Raw genomic sequence first — 14588 nt, forward strand, 5'->3', positions numbered from 1 at the left:
TGTGTGTGGGGGGGGGGGGGGGGAGCTTGAAATCATTGCCTTCTTCTGTTAACCATATTTACCTCCAAGGAAACATGTGTTGTCATCATTACTTTTCATCAGGGATTCAGATGCAAGGACTTAGCTGCTTCCTGCACCTAAATCAACCATTTATTGGATCATCAAAAAAGTAGAGGTTCAATTGCTGTGAAAAAGGCACCGGGCACCCAAGAAAGTCCAGCAATTTCCAGGACTGTCTACTAAAGAGGATTCAGCAATGTGATCAGGGGGGCACCAGTGCAGAACTTGCTTAGGAATGGCAGCAGGCAGGGTTGAGTGCATCTGCAGGCACAGTGTGGTGAAGGCTTTTGGAGGATAGCATGGTGTCATGAAGGGCAGCAAATAAGCCACTTCTCTCCAAGAAAAACAACAAGGACAGACTGTCATTCTACAAGAAGTACAGGGATTGGACTGTATAGGATTGGGGCAAAGATATTTTATCTGATGAAGCCCCCTTCAGACTGTTGGGGTCATTTGGAAAAATGATTGTCTGGAGAAGAAAAGTTGAGGGCTACTATGAGTTTTTTTTTCCAGATGATGGAAGACCCTATCACAAGGCAAAGTGATAATTTAATGGCTTTGTGAAGGATTTTTGGTCCGTGATAAGGAAACTTCCCAGATTCCAATCCCATTGAGAACCTGTGTTCAATGGGTGGACAAACAAAAACAGAAATTGTGATAAACTGCATGCATTGATTAGGCATGAATGAGTTGCCACTAGTGTTGATTGAGCACCATAGTGCTCGGTTGCTCGGGGGCTCGGGCCGAACACATCGGGATGCTCGGGTGCTCTACCGAACACCTGAGTATAATGGAAGTCAAAGGGAGAACCCGAGCATTAGACTAGGCACCCCTTGCTCTGAAGAGGGGAGGGTGCCTGGTTCATAGAAAAAGGTCAGAAATTGATGGAAACACCACCAAAATGGTTCGGGAACAGCATGGGTAGGATGTCTAGATGCATCTTGTACTACCCAGGTCGCTGCTGGGAACGATGTTGTCCGAGTAGTACGCCACTTTTACAGACTGACAATAATACGCACAAAACCGAAGATAAAATTGATTTCAGAGGAAAAATTGTTAGGAAACATTCTTTCCTGTATATTTACTTGTATATAAAGTGCAAGTACTGGCAAAAATTACAAGGAAGAGGCACTCCGATAAAACCTGTATATCACATAAAGGAGGGCCTCATTCACATTGGTACAATTGTTCAGGTAGTGTGACTCCTACACTCATAAAGCCTATGCACTAAGTGAAAGGGCTGCCAAAAATTACAAGGAACTGGCACTCCAATACACGCTTTGTTACACATAAAGGAGGGCATTATACACAGCCTTGAAAAATTATGGTTGATGGACTGCTGGTGACCCTCAAAAACATTTGGAGCAAGAGCCTGCTGCTCTGAACATCTAAAACATTATAGGCCAGGGCCTGCTGCCGCTTTGGTGACTCTAGATAACCTGGGCCTGTGATGGCGACAATCCATTCAGATGTCTGCCCTATCAACTTTCTAAGTTATTTTCAGAGCAAACCACAGTGACCATGGGTAACGGGGAATCAGGGTTTGTTTCCGGAGAGGGAGCCTGAGAAATAGCTATGGCTACCACTTCCAAGCAAGGCAGCATGAATGCAAATTTTAGGTATAATTACGTGAGGGCCTGCAGGTGAGCTGACCCTGTAGAATATTGTAGGTGAAGGCCTGCTGGTGAGCTGACCCTCTAAAAGATTGTAGGTGAGGGTCTACAGGTGAGCTGACCCTGTAAAAGATTTTAGGTGCAGGCCTGCTGGTGAGCTGACCCTGTAAAAGATTTTAGGTGCGGGCCTGCTGGTGAGCTGACTCTGTAAAGGATTTTAGGTGCGCTCCTGCTGGTAAGCTGACCCTGTAAAACATTATATGTGAGGGCCTGCTGGTGAGCTTATCCTGTAAAAGATTTTAGGTGCGGCCCTGCTGGTGAGCTGACCCTGTAAAACATTATATGCGAGGGCCTTCTGGTGAGCTGACCCTGTAAAAGATTTTAGGTGCGGGCCTGCTGGTGAGCTGACCCTCTAAAAAATTATATGTGAGGGCCTGCTGGTGAGCTGACCCTGTAAAACATTGTAGGTGAGGGCCTGCTGTGAGCTGGCCCTCTAAAAAATTATATGCGAAGTCCTGCAGCTGAGCTGACCCTGTAAAACATTGTAGGTGAGGGCCTGCTGGTGAGCTGACTCTCAAAAAAATTATATGAGAGGGCCTGCTGGTGAGCTGACCCTGTAAAACATTGTAGGTGAGGGCCTGCTGTGAGCTGGCCCTCTAAAAAATTATATGCGAAGTCCTGCAGCTGAGCTGACCCTGTAAAACATTGTAGGTGAGGGCCTGCTGGTGAGCTGACTCTCAAAAAAATTATATGAGAGGGCCTGCTGGTGAGCTGACCCTGTAAAACATTTTAGGTGTGGGCATGCTGGTGAAATGACCCTCTAAAAAAATTATATGTAAGGGCCTGCTGGTGAGCTGACCCAGTAAAACATTGTAGGTGAGGGCCTGCTAGTGAGCTGACCTTCTAAAAAATTATATGCGAGGGCCTGTAGCTGAGCTGACCCTGTAAAACATTATATGCGAAGGGCATATATGCGACGGCATTATATGCGATAAATAAGCATGTTGATATGATGGAAGAGGAGGAGGAGGATGAGAAAAGGAAGATTCAACCATATACCCTTGTTTGTGGTGGAAGGGGTGCATGGGAATACAGTGTATTCAATACACCATAAAAGCCACATTTAAAGTGCCTTTATGTTCAGCAGCTTTCCTCTGGTGGAGTAGAGAAGACAGGGGCAATCCAGGCCTTGTTCATTTTTATGAGTCAACCTGTCAGCATTTTCAGTTGACAGACGGATATGCTTATCTGTTATAATGCCACCAGCAGCACTAAATACCCACTCAGACAAAACTCTGGTGGCAAAGCAGGCCAGCACCTCCAAGGCGTAGAGTGCCAGTTCGTGCCACGTGTCCAGCTTGGGCACCCAGTATTTGTAAGGCACTGAGTAGTGTTGAGCGAGCATGCTCGGCTGAACAGCTGTTCGGCTCAAGCATCGCTATTCTCTGCACATCACAGTGTTTGGCCGAATACTGCATGTGCTCGAGTACAATTTAATACAATGAAAGTCAATGGGAGATCGGAGCATCAAACCAGGCACCCCTTGCTCTAGTTCACAAAAAAGTTAGAAATTGATGGAAACCCCATCAAAATGGTTTGGAAAACAACATTAGAAGGTTGGCTAGATGCAACTAAGACTCCGATTACCTATGGCATTTAATAAACAACCACACAAAGGCTATATGCCAAAAGCCAGGTATGTGCAAGCCAACAATCTATCCATGAGACAGATAACAGTCAGCATACCTTACAATGGTAGCCTTGTGCACTATGAAACATTCCAAACCAGCTCTCATCTGACTGAGAGCCAGTAAGCCTCAAAGTTGCTTCATATCTGTTGGATGGCTTGGGTGGACCTGCACACCTAGATCAATATCATTAGGGTGACAAAACATTTTCTGATTGTCCTAACATAATATTTAATAACATTTCTATACAGTTTTGTCATGTAAACTCATTTGCGTAAACATGAGCATATGGGAAAGACATGCAAATGAGCAGAATTTGAATATTCACGATCTACAATACTCATGAACAGCGCCATCTATTGGACTCATAGTCTTGTAATAAGACTATGAAACCAATAGATGGCGCTGTTCATCTTGTTGGGACGTATGTAAGTGGGGCACAGTGCTCAACAGAAACCACACACCGTGTAGCACTCAGCCTATAATAGCCTGCGTGTCACGGCGGACAGGATACAAGATACAGAGAATATCAATAAACAAGTGTCTAGGCAAGAAGCTGGGAATAAAGGTCACCTCCTGACAAATCCCTACCAGCTCTCCCTAGACTTCTATGCCTACATTCAGACCCTGAAGGTGGGAATGAACGTGTCCTCGTGCCTAGGCTGAAGATACCCTAAAATCCCTAAGATGGTGAAAGGGGGAAAGAGGCAGCCTGCTCACTCAGACCTGGAGGGGGCAGGCGTCTCTCTAACAGCCTAGACAGACAACCACAAGAAAAACAAAACCAACTTATCTTTACTAAGCAGGAACAGCAAATCCTTCCTCTGAACCAGACAGAAGCTATAACCCGCACAGGACACTGGGAGTGGGCGTAATTTAAACTCAAACCAACGTCCCCACCCAGTGCACCTGAAGGAAGGCGGATATAGCTCAACTCCAAAACAAAAACAAATAGCTACACATGTGCTGCTAACCTGGCAGACCTCCGCACATAGCCTGAGCAGGGCATGACACTGCGCTAACACTGAAGTGTATATTGGATTGCTGCTATCATTCACACATCTAGCACTTTATCTGTGGTAATATAAGCTTGCTAGTGTGTATCTGAGGACTATTGACCTGCTTGTAATGACTCATGAACAGCGCCATCTATTGGTTTCATAGTCTTTTAGACAAGACTATGAATCCAGTAGATGGTGCTGCTCATGAGTAGTGTAGATAGCGAATATTCTAATCGCAAATTTTTATTGAACATTTTCCATGCAAAAGGCTGAGTGCTACACGGTGTGTGGACTCTGTTGAGCACGGTGCCCCACTTACTAGCGCCCCAACAAGATGAACAGCGCCATCTATTGGTTTCATAGTCTTATGACAAGACTAATAGTCTTGTCACAAGACTATGAAACCAATAAATGGTGCAGTTCATGACTCATCAGGCAATAATAACTCCCTGGATCAACGACCTCTCTCTAGTAGCTATTGCCTGTAATTGTCACGGCGGAGAGTGGGGGAAACCCCTGCTAGGCCAGGACAGGAATCAGGGAGCAGGTCATCTCCTAATGCGTCCCTAACTCTGACCCTGACTCCTAACCGTATGAGCCAACCCAGATGGTAGGAGGGCTCATACTCCGGAACCTAGGGTCCCTACTAGCCCTCAGGAGATCCCTGGACTAAGAGCAGGGTAAGACGACCTGTTCCTCCAAGACACGGACGAACAGGAGTCTCACTGGCCAAGCTGCAAGGAAACGGGAACATATACAGCATATGGCTGGCAGGTAAGTGAAACTAGTACCACACCTAGCTGCCACAGACACACAGCCTGGAACCCGTGCACAAGTGCTGATATCCACACCAACAAAAGGGACACAGCAAACACCACAGATCACACAGGAACCCAGGAAACCATAGCTGCAAAAGGTGAGACACCACAAGAACATAAAGTTAACATCTTAACATATTCTTAACATCTTAACATCTATGACCACAAGGGTGGCCCTCACTGGATAGATGGCATAAGAAGACCAGGAGGATGACTCCAGCATACAGCATGGCTGAAGTACCCCTCTGCTTCAGCGATCCAGCAGAAGCTAAATAGCCCAAGTAGCCACACCCACACAGACACACACTAGGAAGGGAGTTAACCCTTCCAACACCAGACAAGGTAAGGTAGCCACTTAAAGGGGAAGTGCACATACAACTTAATCCCTTGCATACCAAACAAAGAAAGTGAACACATACATACATACACTCACCTAAAGAATTATTAGGAACACCTGTTCTATTTCTCATTAATGCAATTATCTAGTCAACCAATCACATGGCAGTTTCTTCAATGCATTTAGGGGTGTGGTCCTGGTCAAGACAATCTCCTGAACTCCAAACTGAATGTCAGAATGGGAAAGAAAGGTGATTTAAGCAATTTTGAGCGTGGCATGGTTGTTGGTGCCAGACGGGCCGGTCTGAGTATTTCACAATCTGCTCAGTTACTGGGATTTTCACACACAACCATTTCTAGGGTTTACAAAGAATGGTGTGAAAAGAGAAAAACATCTAGTATGCGGCAGTCCTGTGGCCAAAAATGCCTTGTGTATGTTAGAGGTCAGAGGAGAATGGGCCGACTGATTCAAGCTGATAGAAGAGCAACGTTGACTGAAATAACCACTCGTTAAACCGAGGTATGCAGCAAAGCATTTGTGAAGCCACAACACGCACAACCTTGAGGCGGATGGGCTACAACAGCAGAAGACCCCACCGGGTACCACTCATCTCCACTACAAATAGGAAAAAGAGGCTACAATTTGCACGAGCTCACCAAAATTGGACTGTTGAAGACTGGAAAAATGTTGCCTGGTCTGATGAGTCTCGATTTCTGTTGAGACATTCAAATGGTAGAGTCCGAATTTGGCGTAAACAGAATGAGAACATGTATCCATCCTCTGATGGCTACTTCCAGCAGGATAATGCACCATGTCACAAAGCTCGAATCATTTCAAATTGGTTTCTTGAACATGACAATGAGTTCACTGTACTAAAATGGCCCCCACAGTCACCAGATCTTCACCCAATAGAGCATCTTTGGGATGTGGTGGAACGGGAGCTTCGTGCCCTGGATGTGCATCCCTCAAATCTCCATCAACTGCAAGATGCTATCCTATCAATATGGGCCAACATTTCTAAAGAATGCTATCAGCACCTTGTTGAATCAATGCCACGTAGAATTAAGGCAGTTCTGAAGGCAAAAGGGGGTCCAACACCATATTAGTATGGTGTTCCTAATAATTCTTTAGGTGAGTGTATGTTGCCAGATGCAACCGCATGCCTTGACAGCGAGCCGCCTAGCAACCAGCTCAGGCTGCTACACTGCCAAACCTAATTATGTTGCCAGTGGCAACTACACGTGAGACAAACCTACAAACTGTCCTAACCTGTGATAGACAACAAGCAGACCACTGGCAACTGCATGCGACACAAAGAGTCACGACCATAGGCCGTGACAGTAATATTATTAGACTCCAGAAATACATCCAGGCCCCTCTTGAATTCCTTTATTGTACTCACCATCACCACCTCCTCAGGCAGAGAGTTCCTTAGTCTCACTGCTCTTACCGTAAAGAATCCTTTTCTATGTTTGTGTTCAAACCTTCTTTCCTCCAGACGCAGAGGATGTCCCCTCGTCACAGTCCTGGGGATAAATAAATGATGGGATAGATCTCTGTACTGACCCCTGATATATTTATACATATTAATTAGATCTCCCCTCAGTCGTCTTTTTTCTAAAGTGAATAACCCTAATTTTACCCTACATCTTTCAGGGTACTGCAGTTGCCCCATTCCAGTTATTACTTTAGTTGCCCTCCTCTGGACCTTCTCCAGCTCTGCTATGTATGCCTTGTTTACAGGAGCCCAGAACTGTACACAGTACTTCATGTGTGGTCTGACTAGCGATTTGTAAAGTAGTAGAACTATGTTCTTATCACGGGCATCTATGCCCCTTCTGATGCAACCCATTATCTTATTGGCCTTGGCAGCAGCTGCCTGACACTTTTGCAGCTTAGTTTGCTGTTTATTAAAATGCCTAGATCCTTTTCCATGTCAGTGTTACAGAGTGTTTTATCATTTAGTATGTACGGGTGACTTGCATTATTCCTTCCCATGTGCATAACTTTACATTTGTCAGTGTTAAACCTCATCTGCCACTTATTTGCCCAAGTCTCCAATCTATCCAGATCCCTCTGTAGTAGTATACTGTCCTCTTCAGTGTAAATTACTTTACACAGTTTAGTGTCAGCTGCGAAAATTGATACTTTACTATGCAAGCCTTCTACAAGATCATTAATAAATATATTGAAAAGAATAGGGCCCAATACTGACCCCTGAGGTACCCCACTAGTGACAGTGACCCAATCTGAGTGTGTACCGTTAATAACCACCCTCTGTTTTTTATCATTGAGCCAGTTACTTACCCACATACAGACGTTTTCTCCCAGTCCGAGCATTCTCATTTTATATACTAACCTTTTATGTGGTACAGTGTCAAATGCTTTGGAGAAGTCCAGATATACAACATCCATTGATTCGCCGCTGTCAAGTCTAGAACTTACCTCCTCATAGAAACTGATTAAATTAGTTTGGCATGACCGATCCCTCACGAAGCCATGCTGATATGGCGTTATTCGCTTATTTCCGTTGAGATGCTCTAATATAGCATCTCTCAGAAAACCTTCAAACAGTTTACCCACAACAGATGTTAAACTTACCGGCCTATAGTTTCCAGGCTCTGTTTTTGGACCCTTTTTGAATATTGCCACCACATTTGCCATGCGCCAATCCTGTGGGACATTCCCTGTCAGTATAGAGTCTGCAAATATCAGAAATAAGGGTCTGGCTATGACATTACTTAATTCCCTTAGGATACGGGGGTTTATGCCATCCGGTCCTGGCGATTTGTCTATTTTAATCTTTTTAAGTCGCTGATGTACTTCTTCCTGGGTCAGACAAAATACTTTTAATGGGGAATTTATTTTTAGATTCTGCATGTCATCTGACAGTAGTGTTGATCACGAATATTCTAATTGCGAATTTTAATCACGAATACCGGCACTTCGAGAATTCGCGAATAATTAGAGTATCGCTAAATATATTCGTAATTGCGAATATTAGATTTTTTTTAAAATACCAATTCATGCTAATTTTTATGCGAAAATTTTAGGTGAATTTTATGCGAATTTTCGCAATCAAGAAAATAATGCCTGGAGATCATGAATTCGCGAATTTTCGAATATATCGCGAATATTCGCCCAAATATTCGCGAAATATCGTGAATTCGAATATTGCCCCTGCCGCTCATCACTATCTGACAGTTTATTTTCCTCAGTGAATACATTGGAGAAAAAAATATTTAACAGCTTTGCTTTCTCCTCGTCGCTCTCTGCGACTCCCCCCTCATTACTCTTTAAAGGGCCAACACCTTCAGATTTGTACTTTTTACCATTTATATAATTGAAGATTTTAGGGTTAGTTTTACTCTCTTTGGCAATTAATCTCTCGGTCTCTAGTTTTGCCGCTTTTATTTGTTTTTTACATGTTCTATTTTTTTCCTTATAGTTTTTCAGTGCTTCTGTGCTACCCTCCTGTTTTAGTGATTTATATGCTTTCTTTTTGTCATTTATTGCTTTCTTTACAGTTCTATTTATCCACATTGGTTTCTTTTTGTTCCTTAACCTTTTATTCCCATACGGTATGTACCTCTCACAATGAGATTTTAGGATGTTTTTAAAGATATCCCATTTTGTGGCTGTATTTGTATTTTTGAGGACTTTGTCCCAGTTAGTTAGGCCTATGGCCTCTCTTAGTTGGCTAAATTTAGCTTTTTTGAAGTTTGGTATTTTTGTTCCTCCCCGTAGAAACGCTCTTTTGAATGATAATTGGAAGGTTATTACTTTATGGTCACTATTTCCCAGGTGTCCACCAACCTGCACGTCTGATGTTCTGTCAGGCCTATTGGTTAATAATAAGTCCAGTATGGCCGTCCCTCTAGTCGGGTCCTGAACCAGTTGGGAGAGGTAATTGTCTTTGGTTATTGCCAAGAACCTGTTTCCCTTATGAGATATACAGTACAAGTTTCAGTTTCCCAGTCTATATCTGGGTAGTTGAAGTCCCCCATAATAACCACCTCATTATGATTTGCCGCCTCGTCTATTTCGTTTAGTAGTAGATTTTCTGTGGACTCTGGTATATTAGGTGGTTTATAGTAAACTCCTATTAGTAATTTATTGTTGTTTTTAGCTCCATGTAGCTCTACCCACAGTGACTCCACATGTTCATGTCCCTCACTTATATCTTCACGGAGTGTGGGCTTTAGACAAGACTTAACATAAAGGCAAACCACTCCCCCTCTCCGGTTTTGACGATCCTTTCTAAACAGACTGTAACCTTGTACATTAACTTCCCAGTCATAGCTATCATCCAGCCATGTCTCAGTTATTCCCACTATGTCATAGTTCTGCTCACACATCACTAATTCCAGCTCCCCAGTTTTATTAGTCAGGCTTCTGGCATTAGTATACATACATTTGAGAGGTTTATGTATATTTTGTACCCTACACCTTTCCTTCTGAACTGTTCGAGTCCCTCCTTCCATTCCTCCCCCAGTCCCACTACCTTGCCCCCGGTCTCTATCTGCACTATCTTCCCCTCCTATAGTGTCATTTCCCTCCCCCCAGTCCCTAGTTTAAACACTCCTCCAACCTTTTAGCCATCTTTCTCCCCAGCGCAGCTGCCCCTTCCCCATTGAGGTGCAGCCCGTCCCTACGATAGAGCCTGTAGCCGAGAAGTTGGCCCAGTTCTCCAGGAACCCAAACCCCTCCTTCCTACACCAGTTCTTGAGTCATTTGTTAATCTCCCTAATCTCCCACTCCCTTTCTTGTGTAGCTCGTGGTACAGGCAGTATTTCGGAAAATACTACTTTTGAGGTCCTTGCCCTAAGCTTTTGACCTAAATCCCTGAAATCATTTTTAAGGACCCCTCCCAGTAATCTGTCAACCCGATCCGCGATGTGTCGAACTCTAGCGCCAGGAAGACAGCACACTGTTCGGCGATCACGGTCTTTGTGACAGATTTCCCTATCTGTTCCCCTAATAATGGAGTCTCCCACTACCAGCACCTGTCTGGCCTGCCCTGCTCTCCTGGTTCCCTGCTTACTGGAGATGACATTCCCCTGACTGGCAGAGGAAGTGTCCGGCTGCAGCAGTGCCGTCCCTGGACTGACATCACCCTCATCTGCCAAACGTGCAAACTTGTTGGGGTGTGTCAGATCAGGGCTAGCCTCCCTGGCACTCTTCCCTCTACCCCGCTTTCTAACTGTTACCCAGCTAGCTACCTCACTTTCCTCAGCCTCCTCTCTGTCACCCTCCCCCTCATCTACTCCAGAGTGCTTGCTCGGTGAGAAGCAAACTCTTTTGCAAATTGTCAATGCCTCTCAGTGTTGCAACATGCCCGTTTAGAGACTCGATTTGCGATTCCAAACGGGTAATTTGCTCACATCTTGAACAAAGATATACACCCTCGAACGGCTGTTCCAGGACTGCATACATCATGCAAGATGTGCACTGGACTGCGTTGTCAATTGTGCAACACATACTAAATGGGGATTGCAACAGTAAAAAAGTAAAACAGTAAATATGATTTAGAATTAGACCCTGTCTGCTTTATTTTTTTAAATTAGGGTACACACCAAAACATTGTGAAATATAACGTGTGATAACCCCCTCCAGTTGTGCTAAACACACATTCTGACAATAAACTAGCTGCATGGCACCTCCACCTCCAAGGCGTAAAGGGCAAGATCAGGCCATGTGCCCAATTTGGAGACCCATGTGCCCAATTTGGAGACCCAATTTGAGAAAGAGAGACCACATCCAAGGGAGGTTAATTTTTTTAAATGAAATATGATCAAGCGGAAAAGTGGGACAAATTATTGAAGCGCAAATGTGGGACAAGTTATTAAAGTTTAAGCATTGAATGAAAGGAGCGCACATCAATTAAAGAAGAATTTTTGAAATTTTATTCCCTGTCACCTATGCAGAGCAGGGGTTTTGTATACGGCAAAATTGGTAAAATGTTACCTTGTAACAGACTATTTTTTGAAATTTAGGTCCCTATCACCTATGCAGAGCAGGGGTTTAATCACAGCAAAAATGATCAAATGTCACCCAAAAATGTAACAGACAAATTAGTTTTGTTTTTTTACCTGTCTACTAGGTATAGCAGTGGTATATCACACCCAAAAATTGGTGAATTTCACTCGAAAATGTGACAGACAAATTAGTAAAATGTTTTTACCTGTGTACTAGTTACACCCAGGGTATATCACACCCAAACAATTGGTGAATTTAACCTGTATATGTTACAGACAAATTAATGATTTTTTTTTACCTGTCTACTAGGTATAGCAGTGGTATATCACACCCAAACATTTGTGAATTTCACCCAAAAATGTAACAGACAAATTAGTGAAATGTTTTTACCTGTGTACTAGGTACAACTGGGGTATATCACACCCAAACAATTGGTGAATTTAACCTGTATATGTTACAGACAAATTAATGTTTTTTTTTTACCTCTCTACTAGGTTTAGCAGTGGTATATCACACCCAAAGATTGGTGAATTTCACCTGAAAATGTAACAGACAAATTAGTTAAAAAATTTTTTTACCTGTCTATTAGGTATAGCAGTGGTATATCACACCCAAATATTTGTGAATTTCACCTGAAAATGTAACAGACAAATTAGTGAAATGTTTTTACCTGTGTACTAGGTATAGCTGGGGTATATCACACCCAAATAATTGGTGAATTTCACCCGAATATGTAACAGACAAATTAATGATTTTTTTTTACCTATCTACTAGGTATAGCAGTGGTATATCACACCCCAAAATTGGTGAATTTAACCCCAAAAATGTAACAGACAAATTAGTGAAATTTTTCAACCTGTCTACTAGGTATAGCAGTTGTATATCACATTTAAAAATTGGTGAATTTCACCCGAAAATGTAACAGACAAATTAGTAAAATGTTTTTACCTGTGTTCTAGGTATAGCTGGGTATATCACACCCAAAAAATTGGTGAATTTCACCCGAATATGTAACCGAAAAATTAATGATTTTTTTTTACCTATCTACTAGGTATAGCAGTGGTATATCACACCCCAAAATTGGTGAATTTAACCCCAAAAATGTAACAGACAAATTAGTGAAATTTTTCAACCTGTCTACTAGGTATAGCAGTTGCATATCACACCCCAAAATTGGTGAGTTTCACCTGAAAATGTAACAGAAGAATTAGTGAAATTTTTGTACCTGTCTACTAGGTATAGCAGTGGTATTTCACACCCAAAAATTTATGAATTTCACCCGAAAATGTAACAGAGGAATTAGTGACATTTTTTTTACCTGTCTACTAGGTATAGCAGTGGTATATCACACCAAAAAATTGATGAATTTCACCCGAAAATGTAACAGAAAAATTAATATTTTTTTTTTACCTGTCTAATAGGTATACAGTAGCAGTGGTATATCACACCCAAAAATTGGTGAATTTCACCCGAAAATGTAACAGACAAATTAGTGAAATGTTTTTACCTGTGTACTAGGTACAGCCGGGGTATATCACACACAAAAATGGGTGAATTTCACCCGCATATGTAACAGACAAATTAGTAAAATGTTACCGGTCTACTAGGTAGAGCAGCGGTATATCACACCGAATATGTAACAGACAAATTAATGATTTTTTTTTACCTGTCTAATAGGTATAGCAGTGGTATATCACACCCCAAAATTGGTGAATTTCACCTGAAAATGTAACAGACAAACTATTGAAATTTTTTTACATGTCTACTGGGTATAGCAGTGGTATATCACACCCCAAAATTGGTGAATTTCACCCGAAAATGTAACCCGAAAATGTAACAGACAAATTTGTGAAATGTTTTTACCTGTGTACTAGGTAGAGCTGGGGTATATGACACCCAAAAAATTGGGTGAATTTCAACCGAGTATGTAACAGACAAATTAATGAATTTCTTTTTTACCTGTCTACTAGGTATAGCAGTGGTATATCACACCCCAAAATTGGTGAATTTCACCTGAAAATGTAACAAATTAGTGAAATTTTTTTACCTGTCCACTAGGTATAGCAGTGGTATATCACACCCAAAATTTGGTGAATTTCACCTGAAAATGTAACAGACAAATTACTGATTTTTTTTTACCTGTCTACTAGGTATAGTAGTGGTATATCACACCAAAAAATTGGTGAATTTCACCCGAAAATGTAACAGACAAATTAATGTAATTTTTTTACCTGTCTACTAGGTATAGCAGTGGTATATCACACCCATAAATTGGTGAATTTCACCCGAAAATGCAACAGACAAATTAGTGAAATGTTTTTACCTGTGTACTAGGTACAGTCGGGGTATATCACACACAAAAATTGGTGAATTTCACCCAAATATGTAACAGACAAATTTGTGAAATTACATAAAATTAAATATGTACAAATAAAAAACAAAAAAAAACTTGATTTATGAGGTGGAGGTCCATATGGAGTAGGAGTTTGAGGAGGCGGTGGACGTAGCGGTGTAGGTGAAAGCGGCGGTGGAGGAGGACGAGGTACAAAACACTGGTTTTTGGTTTTAATTTTTTTTTTTTTTTTTTTTTAGGGTACACTACAAAAGAGTGTGAAATATCCAAAATACAACAATGAGCAATTGCACTGTAGTATAACAATGGCTGGTTAAGGCCGATATACATGTCTATTCTGCACAAGGTACAGACAAGACCTGTGGGATCCATACCTGGTTCAATTTAATGAACGTGAGCTTGTCCACATTGGCTGTGGACAGGTGGCTGCGCTTGTCTGTGATGACGCCCCCTGCCGTGCTAAACACACTTTCAGATAATACACTGGCTGCGGGGCAGGCCAGCACCTCCAAGGCGTAAACGGCAAGCTCAGGCCACGTGCCTAATTTGGAGACCCTGAAGTTGAAGGTGGCAAACCCGTCATTCAGTGCGTGTAGGCATGTGCACACATACTGCTCCACCATGTTGCTGAAATGCTGCCTCCTGCTAAGACGTTCCATATCAGCTGGTGGAGCTGGTTGTTGTGGCGTACTGACAAAGTTTTTCCACATTTCTGCCATGCTAACCCTCCCTACTGAGG

This window comes from Bufo bufo, chromosome 2 (assembly GCF_905171765.1).
Source record: "Bufo bufo chromosome 2, aBufBuf1.1, whole genome shotgun sequence".
Classification (NCBI taxonomy): Eukaryota; Metazoa; Chordata; class Amphibia; order Anura; family Bufonidae; genus Bufo; species Bufo bufo.